General features: G+C 55.1%; 1 protein-coding gene across 3 annotated transcripts in view; it reads left to right on the plus strand.

Annotated features, from left to right (window-relative positions):
* The window catches only part of CdGAPr (GTPase-activating protein CdGAPr), a 250,190-nt gene that overhangs the window by 155,569 nt on the left and 79,066 nt on the right, over positions 1–15,555 (plus strand). The window lies entirely within an intron of this gene.

Below are 15,555 nucleotides of genomic sequence, written 5' to 3' on the forward strand. Positions count from 1 at the left end.
AACGGGGTAGTCATGACAAAAGTCACCCACCGCCGCTTGATGCGTGCGCACCCCCTCGCACTGCTCTCTCTGTGAAAAAACAAAACAAAAGGAAACAAGAGAAAGGCGGATCTTGGGGTTCGTGAAAGCAAGCATTTAGCCGAACCGCGACACTGCAGTTTTTCAGTCGATGTTAGGCCAACCTACAATGGACAATGCTGGCATCTGGCAATGCTCCAATAAAGTCCGTCTCCGAGTCTGGGCGGTAACAGATTAGTAAATGCGGCGACAGGTGCGCTCTGACAGAAACTGGACACATTTCCTTGCAACGCCCACAGTGTATTGTGACATTCCGTGTGTGCTACGAGGATCCACGTTCGACGGCGCGGCGTAGACGGAGACCCGTGACAGCGGCATCATCAATTACCCAGCCATGCTCTTTGAGTGACGACCAGAACAACCGGACCCGCCGCCGCACCGGGGAAACAGGCTTTATCCTCCCCAATTTCCGGGCACATTCCAGGACAAGGGAGCTGTCAGCGGGCCAGAGCGCGCCGTACCACAGCCGACGCTATGCGCTACCGCGAAGACAACATTCTTCCCTCCCCCCCCCCCCCCCCCCCCCCCCCCCCTTTGTCGTGGGCTATCGCCGGGAAGGCACCCACAGCTTCCCAGAAGGGCCGTGACGGACACCTGTCGGACAGACAGGCAGTACTCGCCAAGAATGTGGAAAGACAGGCGCTAGTGAATTAGCTCCGAAGAGAGAGCCTGTGTATACTCTCACTTGAGAGAGAGTGGTGGCGTTTTTGTTGTTTATTTAGTTTGTATTGTTAACAGACTCTGGGGTCGAGGCTAAGCCCAACCCAAGGGGTGGTCCCCATCTCGCATGTTATTTTGGATTGGAGAATTGATGCTTTGGGCGGGCCACTGGGAATGACCGCCCTTAGTCCTTTGTTAATCAAGTGCTTAAAAGCGCATGTAAACGGATGCAGTTCAGTCTGAGCTGGGGCTCCATGCTTAGCATGTAATGTGATGCTACTTAGGCGCTAACCTGCCCGGTCGATGAGTAAAGTAGTGCAAAGTTTGTTCTGTTGTAAAATTATGCTCTGCTGTCATCATCTACAAGCTCGCCTCCTGTTCATCTTCCAAGCCGAACGACACTAGAGGAAGGGTTTGTGAACCATCCTCGAAGAAACGGACGACTATTGAAATTCTACTGCATACACGCTCAGGACGACATCGTTAGCGAAGAGGGCCTTCAGCGCCGAAGCCCGACGGCGTGCAGCTTCTGCCAGCAACCGCTCGAGCCCAACTCCGGAGCCACTCCATCGCCCCCATGAAGTCGTCGGCACGTAAGCTCGGACGCCCCAGCCTCTGATGTATAACCTTAATCATGTGTAATTATTGAATATACCTGTTTGTTTAAACTGAGCCATACGGTGTCTCTTTGCCTCTCCGTCCCGTGTGGACCTGCGCATTATGGGGGTCATCACACTGGTGTCAGAAGTGGGGTCTCAAAAGCAAATGTCCTCTGAATGCTGTGACATTCATGACTTCAAAATTGTAATCAAAAGGGAATCACGGGACTGATTGTGGGACTTTTACCCCCATTTGAGAGGCTTGAGGCACTGGAGGCTTGAAAAAAAAAAATGACTGTATCTGAGGGAGCTCCCACTCCACAGCCGTCGCTCGGAGCAAGCATGCTGGCATTAGGAAGCGTCATTCCGACGTTTACGGGAGATAAGACAGGGGTTCCAATCTGCGATTTCTTTGCATGCTAGAAGAGATTGGGAAAATGGGGGGATGGTCCGATGCTCAAATGCTGGGAATGGCGAGGTGTAAGATGGCAGGAGCTGCTCATGATTTTGCCTGGCGAGACGAAAAAGTAAAATCCACAAAATCATTTGCGGAATTTAAGAAGCTCGCGTTTGAGCATTTCGACACTGTACCACGTCACGTGCGGGTACAGAGGTTCCGTGACGCCGGACAGATGGTAGGGGAGGACGTGCGAACATTTGCGTCGCGGCTTCAGCGCCTAGCACGCGATACGTTAAGCAGGGAGGAGGAAGGAGACCAGCTAAGGAAGAAATACGCGGAGGATATACTTAAAGAGGAAATGACCGCTTTGTTCGTGGCTGGTCTGCAAGACCCCGTGCGCCGGTTCGTGCTCTCGCGCAAGCCGAGCAATTTCGACCAAGCCGTGGAGGCCGCATTGGATGAGGAACGAAATGAGGCGTTAACGACAGCCGCAGCGAGAGTACGCGTCATAGAGAGAGCGGTGCTCAACCCTGAGGTTGCTCTCTTGACAGAGCGGTTAGATCGCTTGGAACAGCTGCTAACTCAGCAGGTAGAACGCCAGGTTGAAGCGCGCGCTCAACAGCGCCCAGTCGCTGGAAACCGGAGACCGCCACAAAGCTACAGGCGCGGTATGCGAGATTTTGAAGAAATCGTATGCTTCGCTTGCCAGGGTCGCGGACACATCGCCAGGTTCTGCCAAAACGTGCGCCGTGGGGAGCCACAAAGAGAAGCAGGCAAGACACGCCCTAAGCAAGCCTACAGCGGGGCTCCAGATACCGAGTCAAAAAACTAGTTAGTCCTCCCCAGCCTGAGGAGCGTGGGGAGGGAGCAGTGGATGATGAGGTGGTGGTAGTTTGTGTGGCCGACGAGGCATGCCCTGTTGTGCGTTGCAAGTTAAATGGTTGTTGCATGGAATTGTTGATAGATACGGGGTCAAAGGTGACATTGCTTAAGGAGAGCAGTTTTAACACGCTTCGAAGGAAGGGGGACCGCGAGGTGTTGGAAGCGTCTGGTGGCATGGCAACCAAATTTGTAGGCATAACGGGGGATCCTCTTGGCATAAGTGGACTCTACCGGTTACACTTCTCTCTCGGCGGAATTGCATTGGAGCACCCCTGCTACGTATGCCCGGACACGGTGTCTCTGCCAAACGGAGTGTCAGGTATATTAGGGCAGGATTTTTTGAGAAAAGGGAAGGTAGTAGTCTCATTCTCTGAGGAAGAGGTTAATGCGGGCGGCTCAAAAGTTCCGTTTTTGAACAGGAGAGGGGCTGAGATTCGCATTACCGATATTGACACCCGTCAAACAGTGGGATCATTGGAGAAGGTATATTCGCGGGTTGCCGTCCGGCTGGTCGAGGAGGCGGTTGTCCTTCCTTGGTCGGAGCACATTTTGTACGCGTTTGTGCCTTCAGATGTAGAGAGCGGCGCCGTGGGAGTGCTTGAGCCGGTCGACTCTCTCAGCAATGGCCTGAAGGCAGCCGCGTGCCTCGTGACAGTTAATGACGCCCACAGAGTGCCCCTACGGGTGGTTAACTGTAGCCAGCAGCCACTGAGCCTTCCCAAGAACAAAACATTGGCTTTCTTCACCTCTGCGATAGAGAAACGTGAGCCCACCGATACGGTACTCGCAACTGTAGAGCATGCTAGTCCTTCGGCTGCTCCAAAGGTGTCGTTCGATCTTTCTCACGTAAAATCCAGGGAGAGGGAGGCTCTGGCTGGTTTGCTGAACGACTACTCGGAAGTATTCGCCGCGTCCAACCTGGATTTGGGCTGCTGTGGCGTTATAAAGCACAGGATAGAAACCGGCACTTCATCGCCCGTTTACCAGCGTGCGTACAGGATTCCTTACTCCCAACGTGAGGAGATAGAGCGACAGGTGCAGGACCTGATTGATCGCGGCATTGTCGAACACTCAAAGTCACCCTGGGGAGCACCAGCATTATTAGTGGAAAAGCCAGATGGCTCGTATCGATTGGTAGTGGACTACCGCAAACTAAATGCCGTAACTCGCATCGATCCATACCCCATCCCCAATATACAGGAGACGCTTTCTCAGCTGGGCTCTGCCAGGTACTTCACGGTAGTGGACATGGCGGCGGGATTCTGGCAGATAGCAATGGATCCGGCAGATGCCGAGAAAACGGCATTCAACACGCCCTCAGGGCACTATGAATGGAAAAGAATGCCGATGGGTCTGGCCAACAGCCCTGCTGTCTGGCAGAGAACCGCTGATGTTATCTTGGCAGGTCTTCTGGGGAGGCTGTGCTTCGTGTATATGGATGACATTATCATATACAGTGACAGTTTTGATAACCATTTGCGCGATATTGAGCAGGTTTTGGTGCGACTAAGAGCAGCGGGTCTCAAGCTGAAGCCCTCTAAGTGCCAATTCCTCAAAAAACGAGGTGAAATACCTCGGGCACGTTGTTTCAGCTGACGGCGTGCGACCGGACCCTGAGAAACTAAGGTGTGTCTCGGATTTTCCATCCCCGACTAGCGTCCGCCAGGTCCGGCAGTTTCTCGGCCTGATCGGTTACTACCGAAGGCACATAGAGGAGTTCGCCAAGCTCGCTAAGCCGCTCACCGCCTTAACAGCCAAAAATGTCGCCTTTCGCTGGGACGAAAACGCGGAGAATGCTTTTGGGGCCCTGAAAAGGAAGCTAATGAGTGCAACCGCTGTTGCGCCACCCGGATTTTAGTTTGCCCTTCGTTATGGCCACAGATGCGTCAAAGTTCGCAGTTGGTGCCGTGCTATCTCAGGTTATCGAGGGCAAAGAACATCCCGTTGCTTTTGCTAGCCGACGGCTGAGCCCCACAGAGCAAAAGTACGGAGCTACGGAAAGGGAGTGCCTCGCCGTTGTCTGGGCAGTAAAGCACTTCAGATGCTACCTTTACGGCCGCAAATTCAAGCTAGTCACAGACTGCCATCCTCTGAAATGGGTGATGAGTGTCAGGGACCCTAGCTCGCGACTCGCTAGATGGAATCTACACCTGCAGGAATACTGCTTTGAAGTTGAGCACAAGTCAGGAAAGACGCATCTGAATGCTGATGCACTCAGCCGCACAGCTGCCGTGGCAGCTATAGATGAGTTTGTCCCCGTAGTCGACCCCGCCGAATTACGCACAGAGCAGTGCAAAGATCCGGACCTGAAGCGAATAATCGAAAGCTTAGAGGACGCACCGTCTCACCCCGAACAGCTAGGTTATTTCATTGGCAAAGACGGCACCCTGTGTCGGCGCACGAGGCCAACCAGGAAAGGGAGACCAGAGAAAACCGCTTGGGAGAGAGTCGTCATACCTCGGTCGTGGACAGAAAGGGTTCTTCGCGCGTTTCACGATGCGCCATGCGCCGGTCATTTTGGCGTAGCGAAGACACGCAGGCGTGTGGAGCGTTTGTACTTTTGGAGTGGCATGCGACAGGATGTTAGAGACTACTGTGCGAAGTGTCATTCCTGTCTCGAAAGAAAAACACCCAAGGGACGAAGACCAGCTCCAATTCAGCCGTTCCCTGAGGTTTCGGCTCCCTTCGAGCGGACAGGTATGGACATAATGGGCCCATTGCCCACGACCACTTCCGGAAACAAGTACATTTTAGTATTTGTCGATCACCTTTCAAAATACGCGGAAGCGGTAGCACTCCCAGATCAGAAGGCAGACACGGTTGCAAGAGCATTTGTCGAACAGATCGTGCTCCGACATGGACCCCGAGGCAACTCTTGACAGATCGGGGAACGAACTTCGTGTCGCAGCTAATGAGGAGAGTTTGCGAGCTGCTTAAGATCGCTAAGAAGCAGACAACACCGTACCATCCGGCTTGCAACGGCGCGGTGGAGCGACTGAACCAAACCGTGGCCGGGTTCCTGTCGCATTTTGTTTCGCGCGACCAGCGGGACTGGGACTTGTGGCTCCCGTATGCAATGTTTGCCTACAATTCCGCAGCACACGAGAGCACGGGCGAATCGCCATTCTTTCTTCTCTACGGCCGAGACCCGGACCAGCCTAGTGAAGTGCCAGAGGGCCCCCGTCGTGTCCCATACGCTTCACTGGACGACTATAAGGTTGAGCTAGAATCGCGCTTGCAAGTGGCGAGGGACATCGCAAAGGAGTCCTTAAAGAAAGCGGCGAAGCGCAGGAAGGAGGTGCACGATCGCAGTGCTAGAGACGCGCCGTTTGATGTGGGGGACAGCGTGTACATTGAAAACTGCCAAAGGCAGATTGGGCTAGCTCGTAAGTTCCAGACGAAGTGGAGAGGACCGTGCGAGGTTGTCGAGAAGCTTTCTCCGGTAAACTTCAGAGTCCGAGACGTGAACCGGCGTTTGATAAGGATACACGCAAATCGCCTCAAGTCGGCACCGGTTCAGTATTCACGAAATGAGGAAAGGGAAAGCGCGGATTTTGATGGGGACAGAAGTGAAGCGGAGCGCGCAGATAGTTCGCAAGAAACGCTCTCTCCTGCATTTGTTCGGCAGGCGCCCGAGGTGACGGCCGGAATGCCACCGGATTTACTTCATGCATTGCTAGAAGAAGAAGCGCGCGAGGTTGCCGCGCAGATAACGCCAGGAGAGGCTCCTGCCACGAGCCCTCGCGAGTCCCAAAGCAGACAAAGGGGCACAGACTTACTTAGTATGACTCATGAAGGCCGATATCCGCTGCGAAATCGGAAAGCTAAGTCGGACTAATGGCGTAAACAGAGCGGAGTTGTGAACTGGTTAGAATTGTGTAATGCCGCAGCTCATAACATTGCTATGTGCTTATGTGTTAAGTTATCGGAGTTGGTAGTTAAACCTTTCTGTCATTAAGTAACACCTTCACAGGAGAGCATGCGGAGCGCATGCAGAACCTGCCCTACTTCCTTTCGTTATCTATATTTTTGTCTGTGCCGTGATCGTGCTAGAAGTGGGAGCTCCTTTATAACTGTGGTAAATTTATTTCGTCCAGTTTGGACTAGAAAAGAGAGGCTTGGGTGCTGAGTTTCATGTTTATCTGTAAAAGAAGATCAGTGCTGCCCCTGGAGACGCCAGTATTGACAGCGGAGGCATATGGTGTTGTGCAGTGGTGTTGAGTGCAGCGAAAAGTGTTTTGTCGGACGCACTGTGCGAGGCGATTTAGAAAGACAAGGGGAGCTGCGTGGACTCAAATGTTCGGAGAACATTCTTCTGGAGGGTGAGCGAGTGTGACATTCCGTGTGTGCTACGAGGATCCACGTTCGACGGCGCAGCGTAGACGGAGACCCGTGACAGCGGCATCATCAATTACCCAGCCATGCTCTTTGAGTGACGACCAGAACAACCGGACCCGCCGCCGCCCCGGGGAAACAGGCTTTATCCTCCCAATTTCCGGGCACATTCCAGGACAAGGGAGCTGTCAGCGGGCCAGAGCGCGCCGTACCACAGCCGACGCTATGCGCTACCGCGAAGACAACATTCTTCCCTCCCTCCCCCCCCCCCTTTGTCGTGGGCTATCGCCGGGAAGGCACCCACAGCTTCCCAGAAGGGCCGTGACGGACACCTGTCGGACAGACAGGCAGTACTCGCCAAGAATGTGGAAAGACAGGCGCTAGTGAATTAGCTCCGAAGAGAGAGCCTGTGTATACTCTCACTTGAGAGAGAGTGGTGGCGTTTTTGTTGTTTATTTAGTTTGTATTGTTAACAGACTCTGGGGTCGAGGCTAAGCCCAACCCAAGGGGTGGTCCCCATCTCGCATGTTATTTTGGACTGGAGAATTGATGCTTTGGGCGGGCCACTGGGAATGACCGCCCTTAGTCCTTTGTTAATCAAGTGCTTAAAAGCGCATGTAAACGGATGCAGTTCAGTCTGAGCTGGGGCTCCATGCTTAGCATGTAATGTGATGCTACTTAGGCGCTAACCTGCCCGGTCGATGAGTAAAGTAGTGCAAAGTTTGTTCTGTTGTAAAATTATGCTCTGCTGTCATCATCTACAAGCTCGCCTCCTGTTCATCTTCCAAGCCGAACGACACTAGAGGAAGGGTTTGTGAACCATCCTCGAAGAAACGGACGACTATTGAAATTCTACTGCATACACGCTCAGGACGACATCGTTAGCGAAGAGGGCCTTCAGCGCCGAAGCCCGACGGCGTGCAGCTTCTGCCAGCAACCGCTCGAGCCCAACTCCGGAGCCACTCCATCGCCCCCATGAAGTCGTCGGCACGTAAGCTCGGACGCCCCAGCCTCTGATGTATAACCTTAATCATGTGTAATTATTGAATATACCTGTTTGTTTAAACTGAGCCATACGGTGTCTCTTTGCCTCTCCGTCCCGTGTGGACCTGCGCATTATGGGGGTCATCACAGTATGCCATAGGACAAAGAACCTGTTCGCTGGGACAACGCCACAGGGCACTGACACCGGGCAGCATTGCGCTTCATAAACGCCTGCCTCGGTGGCTCAGTGGCTTTGGTGTTCGGTTGCAGAGTCCAGGGACGCGGGATCGAATTCCGGCCGCATTTCAATGGAGGCGGAATGTAAAACACGCTCGTGTGCTGCGCATTGCCAGCGCGTATTAAAGAGCCCCCACGTGATCCGAATTAACCCGGAAACATCCACTATGGTGTCCCTCACAGCCCATGTATCGCTTCGGAACGCTAAACTCTATCCCATACTTTGGTCACACACACTTTCCGGGGAAACTTAGTTCATTCAACGTTCGCTGTGACTTCATACATTTACCAATGTCTTGACAGAAATTAACTGTGACTATTTTGATAATGATTTCGCCCATGTTCTTTCGTCCTCTCTTCTTTCCGCTGGCCCCTCGCACAGTTCAGTTCTCGCACGTTCGGTGGCGTGCAGGCGGTCACACGAACTTCAGCAAAACTTGTTCGACAAGGACCTTCCATTTCTCTTCAGGACAAGCTCGCGCCTTTCGAAGCAGGAAAACAAAGTACTGCTACAACCACACAGACAACCCAGTTCTTCCGCGTACAGATCCAGAGTCGCGTAGCCGCATCAAACCAGTCTTCCTCGGCAACAAGCCTTACGATGCAGCACCGCGCCTCACTCCCACCCACGAGCGAATGTGTGGCAGTGTGCGCGCATCCTTCGGCCCAGAGAAGAAAAATGGCAGGATCAAAGCGCCATCTGGCCGATAACGACGCGTCGGGCGGCGTTTCACGCGACGTTGCGAGAACGGCCGCCGTGTATCATCCCGCGCGGCGCCGAACACCTGGACCGACGCCGGCGGCGCAGCGCAAACAGAGAGACAGATCCCGCCGCCCGTCCGAGCAGCCAACCCTGCCATTATACCGCACCTCGGGCCGCGCGTACGCTTCCGGGGTCACCCCCGATGCCGCCGCCATGGCGCGCGAGGCGCGGCTGTTGGTTCAGCGGCGCCGAGCACGAGCACCCGGTCGCGCTCGCGGGAACAAAAGGCCATCGCAACACACGACGGTGGTGGGCAGCCATTCGCTGGCGCGACATGCGGTGAGCGGGATGAGCTGTTTGCTCCCGATCGAAATTAAGGTCCCACTTGCAAGGAAGGAGGGACCTCATAGGCCTAGACATCCTCTTCTAAGACGGCCTCCCAAGACCAAAAAACAGCTAAACAGATTCGCCAGACAGACTCACACACGCACGTGCACCGGCTACGCAACATTTTAACCCGCCAAAGAAAAAGTACAACGCTACCAAAGCAAGCGTCAACAGGTCGGCTGCCGAATTCACAGGGCTACTGGCGCGCTTTAACGGCGCATGGTTAGATGGCAGCTGCGCCCTGCTCAATTATTCCCGCTAAAGAGATGCGGACCGCCCTATAGGCAATCAAGGGCCGCAGCTTGCAAGTGGCGACACTGTTTGAAGCGATTTCGGGAACCTTACTGGGGCGAGGCGAACTGCTCCCTAGCACTGCACGCTTGTACAGTGCATGCGGAAACGCTGCCTCTCATACGTTGTCATACCGCAAAACGTGCATTACCCTACGATGAACCAAAGCTGGCAGTGCACGAGAGACGAACCATGCACTCGCAATGTACAGCACAGTGAAGGCTGGAACGAGTTTCTTTTCTTTTTCCACGGAATAAACTTCACGGGCAGGACACGGCAGGGTGGATAGATAGGGTCGTCCCTAAGGGTCTCTGCATGACAGCTTCAACGATCGGCATACACAGGCCGACTGAACCCGGCTTCCAGGCGAGACGCGTCAGTGCGCTCTTATCGCCCGGACGGCAAACATGGGGGAAGTCTGCGTCGACGCCCCAAGATTTACGAGGAGGTCTCGGCATATCGAACACGGCCGTCAGCTGTCAGGGACACTGTCAGCGCGCCTCGACCAATCTGGGAGCGTGCTGCGGGCACGGCGAGTCATGAAATAGTTGATGCTGCTATTTTACCACTCGATTTCGTAAGGACAAGGGAGCTACTTTTATATGTCAGTGCAATTGGCAGATTTGCTGTCTGCACCGCCAGGTCCTGGGCAGTCCTTTCTTACATTAGATTTCAGTCACAACTTACAGTGAAGAAGTAGTGAATAAATTGACAGCTAATTACTATGGTCGGTAATGCGAAATTCGAGCGCAGCTACTCTTCAGGCGCCACCTGCCACCGCTGGCAGGTGGCGTGTTACGTCGATTACGTCGAGCGACTACGTCGCGGAAGCCGGGCGCATAAGGGCTGCGCTCTAAAACGGCCCAACTCGCCCAAGCTGCGAGAGCCCGATCATCGCAAGCTGGATGACCTGAACGAAGCGACACAAGACGGAGCTATCACACGTCTTGCTTGAAAGCCGAACTCTGAATCTTTGAATGGCGTGCTGACGAAACAAAAAGAGAAGGCAAAGAAAAGAGAGCAGCTGGAGATAGCTTCCGCTGGTTAACACGTTGATTCTAGAAAACAGACTCCCGAGCCTGCTGCCCGCCACAGCGCGGAGAGAGGATTGAAGCCCTGTCCGCATAACGGCACCAGGCAGCGCCGCACAGATAATAAAATTTGCGCAGCTGTGTCGGCGCAGTGAGCTTGAGCAACGTTAACCGCAAATTCACAGTCACGACCACTGAGAATGCGCCAAATGCGCGGCACAGACAAACGCCCTCCGTCGCCACGCAGTCTTCGGGTCGCGCTCCTTCGCAAATTGAGCCGGCCGCAAAAGCGCCGCTGTTTCGAAACAGCCCTGCACGACAGTGCCCCTGCAGGAGACTCTAAGCACGGCGACCAGACAAGGGGTCGCAGGGGAGCACGTGGACAGCAACGTGCCCCATCAGCCGGCGCCTTTCCAAACAGTAACCGAGAGGAAGTGGGGAGAGACTTCTACGGCCGCGGCCTGCACCCTCCCCCAGCGAGCCGCTCCGAAGGGTTGCGAACAATGCGGGCCACTGTCGGCCGAGCGCGGACGGAACAATAGGCGCGCCTTGACGCGCGGCTTCCGGCCGTCCCGGGCTGCGCTGCAGAGCCGCGGGCCAGACGTTCCGCGGCCGACACGAGCGGCGCGCGCCGGCGCGTGCGGCGATGAGCCAAAGAGAAGAGAAAGAAAAAAAAAGAAGGTGATTGCAACGCGTAAGCACCGCTTTATTTCTTTATGCGGCCGGAAGCGGCAGCGCTGAAAGAAGGGGGTTGGTGATCGTTAACTGACTCGACGGCGCTAAGCCGGCGCATTAGTGGGCAATACGCGCATCGAAGACCCCTGTCACACGAGCGGCATCAACCAACGGACCTACCGCAGTCTACGCTACCTGGACGACATCCTCCAGCACGTGACGGGGGCGAGTCCATGAGAGCGGAGGAGTGAAATTGTGCGCAAAAGTGAACGTTCCAGGCGTCTCCCTCGTCGAAGAGGCCGTGAACTGACATCGCACAGCACACGGGCCTCTGTCCCCTACCCAGGAACATTAGGGAACGAGAACCCCATAAGACACGGCAACGAGTGTGGCCGTGAGAGCCTCTGCCGCTTGCTTTATACGTTGCACATAATGCAAGTAAACCCACAGTCGTCCTCTTTTCGCCCATCATCCAACGCCTTCCCTCGACGGCAACACTGCCCGGGTGGAACGGGCGTCGACTTGACCGAGGTTCCGTCAAAGCAGCACCGGCTTCCGAACTCCACATCCAACAAAGGCTAAAACGCAACGTTTTCTGCCGAGTGCGACTAGTAACACGTCGCGAGTGCAATTCAAAAGATTCAGAGAACACAGCCCCAGAGAGGACATGGCCCACGGCCTGTGTTCAGCGATCCGCCTACCGGCGAGCAGCGATCAAGGCCGCCTGTGTGGTGGGAACTGAGCGACAGCTCGTCCGACGCAACAGCAGAGAACGAACGCGGAGTCCGCCCACAACCACAAAAAGCGAATGCCGATAGTGCTCCCGACGAGCTCTATTCATGCCAATGTACTCAATACGTCGTGAACACGTCCGCAAATTAGGAACGCACTCCCTCACGGTGCACGTTCGATGGTTTTAGCTCAGTCCGGGGCTTTTCCTTGGGAGACGGCGGGCCCTCGACCTTCGCAGTATATGACAGCACAATAAGAGGCGAAGGGTTTGTGCTCCCCCTCAATCATTAGGTTATTATGTAAGCCTATAGTTGTGCTGTCCAAAGCTAAATCATTGCTCTTCAAGCACTATCCATACGAGTAAAAGGCTGATGTTGTCGGTGGGAGCTTTTGTGGGAACGTATAGCGTTGCGCTCGTTTGTGACTTCTACATTCCTGTCTCGCACACAGCATTTACCGAAGCCATGACAAACTTTGGGCTCATCTTGGCGTCGGATCCGTCCAATCCAAAGAACGAGTCACAACACCTGTACAGACTTGATCTTCTAAAAGAAGTCCTCTTTGGTCAAAGCGAACGATCCGATTTCGACCCGCTTTAACGATCACAAAGTTTTCGTATTCCGTTGCGTGAATAAATGAGTGTTTGTGACAAATATTTCTGGCTACACGACGAAGCCAAAGATATAACAGTTTTCACTTAGTGCGCTAAGCCCGTAAGCCTAGCCCTACAGATATTTTACTTTCATTTCAAAGAGCTTCCGTCAATGATAACGGATTGCACGACCTCGGAAAGTTTGTGCAACAGGACAGGCGGCAGTAGCAAATTATAAACTGGCTGAAGTAGCCGCCCATCGCTGATAACGTACTCATACACGCCAAAATGGCTACGGGCAACTAACTTATCAGACTATTCATGCCGCAGCAGAAGGTTTAAGATCAAGCTCGACAGACCGGGTTCTCAGCACACACTAAGTTATTAACACATGTACCATCAGCGCCAAATGAAACGCAAACAGAAAAACGGAACAGTATTAACTGCTGCACAGGTAATACAGGCAGGGTCCATAAACACTTGAAAGCAGCGGTTCTCGCACCTTCGATGTGAAAATCAAATGTGCAGTCAACCTCAACTAAAAATCTTCTCATTGTGGCGTTCCCGTTTCAGCTGCCTTGTGCTAATTTCATATGACGCTGACAGTACGTTCCGGCCCATCGTCTTCATTGAACTGCGACCAGAAGAGCTGCCACCACTCGGCACCACAACGCCAGAGCCGCTGTGACCATCACTGCGGCGGCCTGTCAGAGCCGCCGACGATTGCATCTTTCACTGCGAAGTACCATTCCAAGTCGCGCTTATCCCAACTCTACCACGCGCATGCTAACACACGAGCACACACACGCACAAAGACAACCTTCGGCAAATGAATGTTACGCGAAAGTTTAAGGAGTGCACAGGCTGCCGCAAAAGCTATGCAATGAGGAACGAAATGGAAGGAAGACGCCTCGGGACGACTGACACAACGGTGTCAGACGTCCGCGGGCGCACACCAGGGGGAGTGACTCACCGAGAGATGAAGGCATTATCCCGTGACGTCTTCATCCGCAAGACGCTGCAGCGCCATCACCGAAGACAGAAGCGCGCAGCAAGATCCTCAGTGCGCGTTCATCGTTGCGTAACTGGTCTTTCCTGACAATCCGCCTCGGAAGTAGGGGGATGAAGCAGGCTCACACACAAGCACGAAGCTACTTCACTCTTCAATCGGTGCTGAGAAAACTCCCGGAAATCATCCAAGGCTGGCAATTAGGGCCCTTGCCTATGAAATATAAGTAACCTTGCTGAAGCGGACACGGATAACACACTTGATCAGCGGAAGAACCACCGTACCAAACGGTTTTGCTGATGATATATTCCTAAAGTGATGGCTAAAAGCTGATGAGTTTAAGCTAAACCGAAAGCAACGTACCAAAAGGAGGGGATCAACTACGCTTAGCCAGAACTGTGGGGATCAGCGCAACAGGCTGGCCCACGAAATGGAGGCGGTCATTGAAATTTTCGAAAATAAATTTGCAAGTCCTTCAGCTGGATAAGCGCAAAACATTGCGCAGGCAAATACTGCATCCACCAGCCTTACGCCGAGATCAACGACTCGGAGCAAACTGCTCAACAGACTGAGCTTCTCCTCAAGTCGCACCCTAAGCAGGACAGAGAAAGACCAGCCTACGCTCGCAGCACGCTACGCACCGAAGGTCGACGAGGGCGATGGACGAGTTCCTTCCGACTGACCATCAGTCGCTGGAAGGGCACGCACCGCACAACCACCGGCAATCCTCGGACAGCTTCCTTCTCTTCGGCGAACCTCCGGGATCCACCATCACACGACGGCCGGGTCTTGTTCACCCCGGCAAAAACGCGCCAGCGCCAGAGCCCGACTGCCCGCCGAGGACTCTCCGGGCGCGCACGACGAATGAAGAGCAGCAGCGACGGGACGCACCGGAGACGAACTGCAGAGCGAGCAAGCGGGGCCTCGAGGGGGAGAGGAAGGGAGAAAGCCCGGTGCTGGGAGCTCCCGGCCCACACGCAAAATCTGCCACCAGACGACGTCTCCCTCCAGCTGGGAAGGGGGAGGGGAGCGAAACAGAGACGGCGCTCCGGAATGCTCAAAATCTGAAACGGTACCGCGCTGCCGCCGCTCGCCCCGGCAGACACGCCTACGGTGGCAGCCCGTGCAAACGGCAAGCACGCCGCAGCCAAGGCTCGGTGGCGCAGAGGCGACAACGCGCGCACGAAGGGCGACACACGGGGCTGAGCTTCCCACTCGCGCCGCGTCTTCGCACCACGCTGCTCTGGGGGCGGCAGCAGGGGCGAACGCCTACGGACGCCTCCACCGGGTGCGAAGCCGCCGCAGCTGCTGGGGGGCCACGCGGAGAGGAGACGCGCGCAGGCAGCCGCAGAGGAACAGCGCGCACACCCGAGTGGCGGGCGAACAACGCGGCGGGGAGCGGCGCTAGCGGCATATGGGTCGGTCGGCCGCCCGGCTTCTTCGCTGGGGCCGAAATAGGACAGCGCGGCCCGCTCTCGCCGCCGCGACTTGACGCCCGCCGCTGTTGGGGCTAGGCAGCGGACCCCAGGAGGAAGAAGGGAGCAGAGGGCGAGGAATGCCTCCGCGGCCCATCCTCTCGACGGCGACGCGCCGGCTACCGCGCCACGCGGGAAGGAGGGGTGCGGCCCACGTGGCGAGGGAGGCTTTTCGTCAAAGGAACGCCGTTTCGCGCCGACTGCGCACAGGCAGGCCCACTTCTGGCCCACAGAGCAGCGGACAGCGTGAACGATGCCCATGGCAACGGACCGAGCGCGCGGTCGAACAAAGGCAGGGGGAGGGCGGTCATTCGAGGACCTCGGATTGCCCGATTGTGTTTGGACGGGCTCAGTCTATTTTGGCAGAGAGAGCAACGGTACAGGCGAGGCGCAAGGCCTGCAGGTTCGAGCTTAAGACGCCGCGGCGACTGGCACAATTTCGCGGCCGTTTCAAAAACCGCCAAGTGTAACAATGGACGAGGGAT

Source organism: Amblyomma americanum, chromosome 6 (assembly GCF_052857255.1).
Source record: "Amblyomma americanum isolate KBUSLIRL-KWMA chromosome 6, ASM5285725v1, whole genome shotgun sequence".
Classification (NCBI taxonomy): Eukaryota; Metazoa; Arthropoda; class Arachnida; order Ixodida; family Ixodidae; genus Amblyomma; species Amblyomma americanum.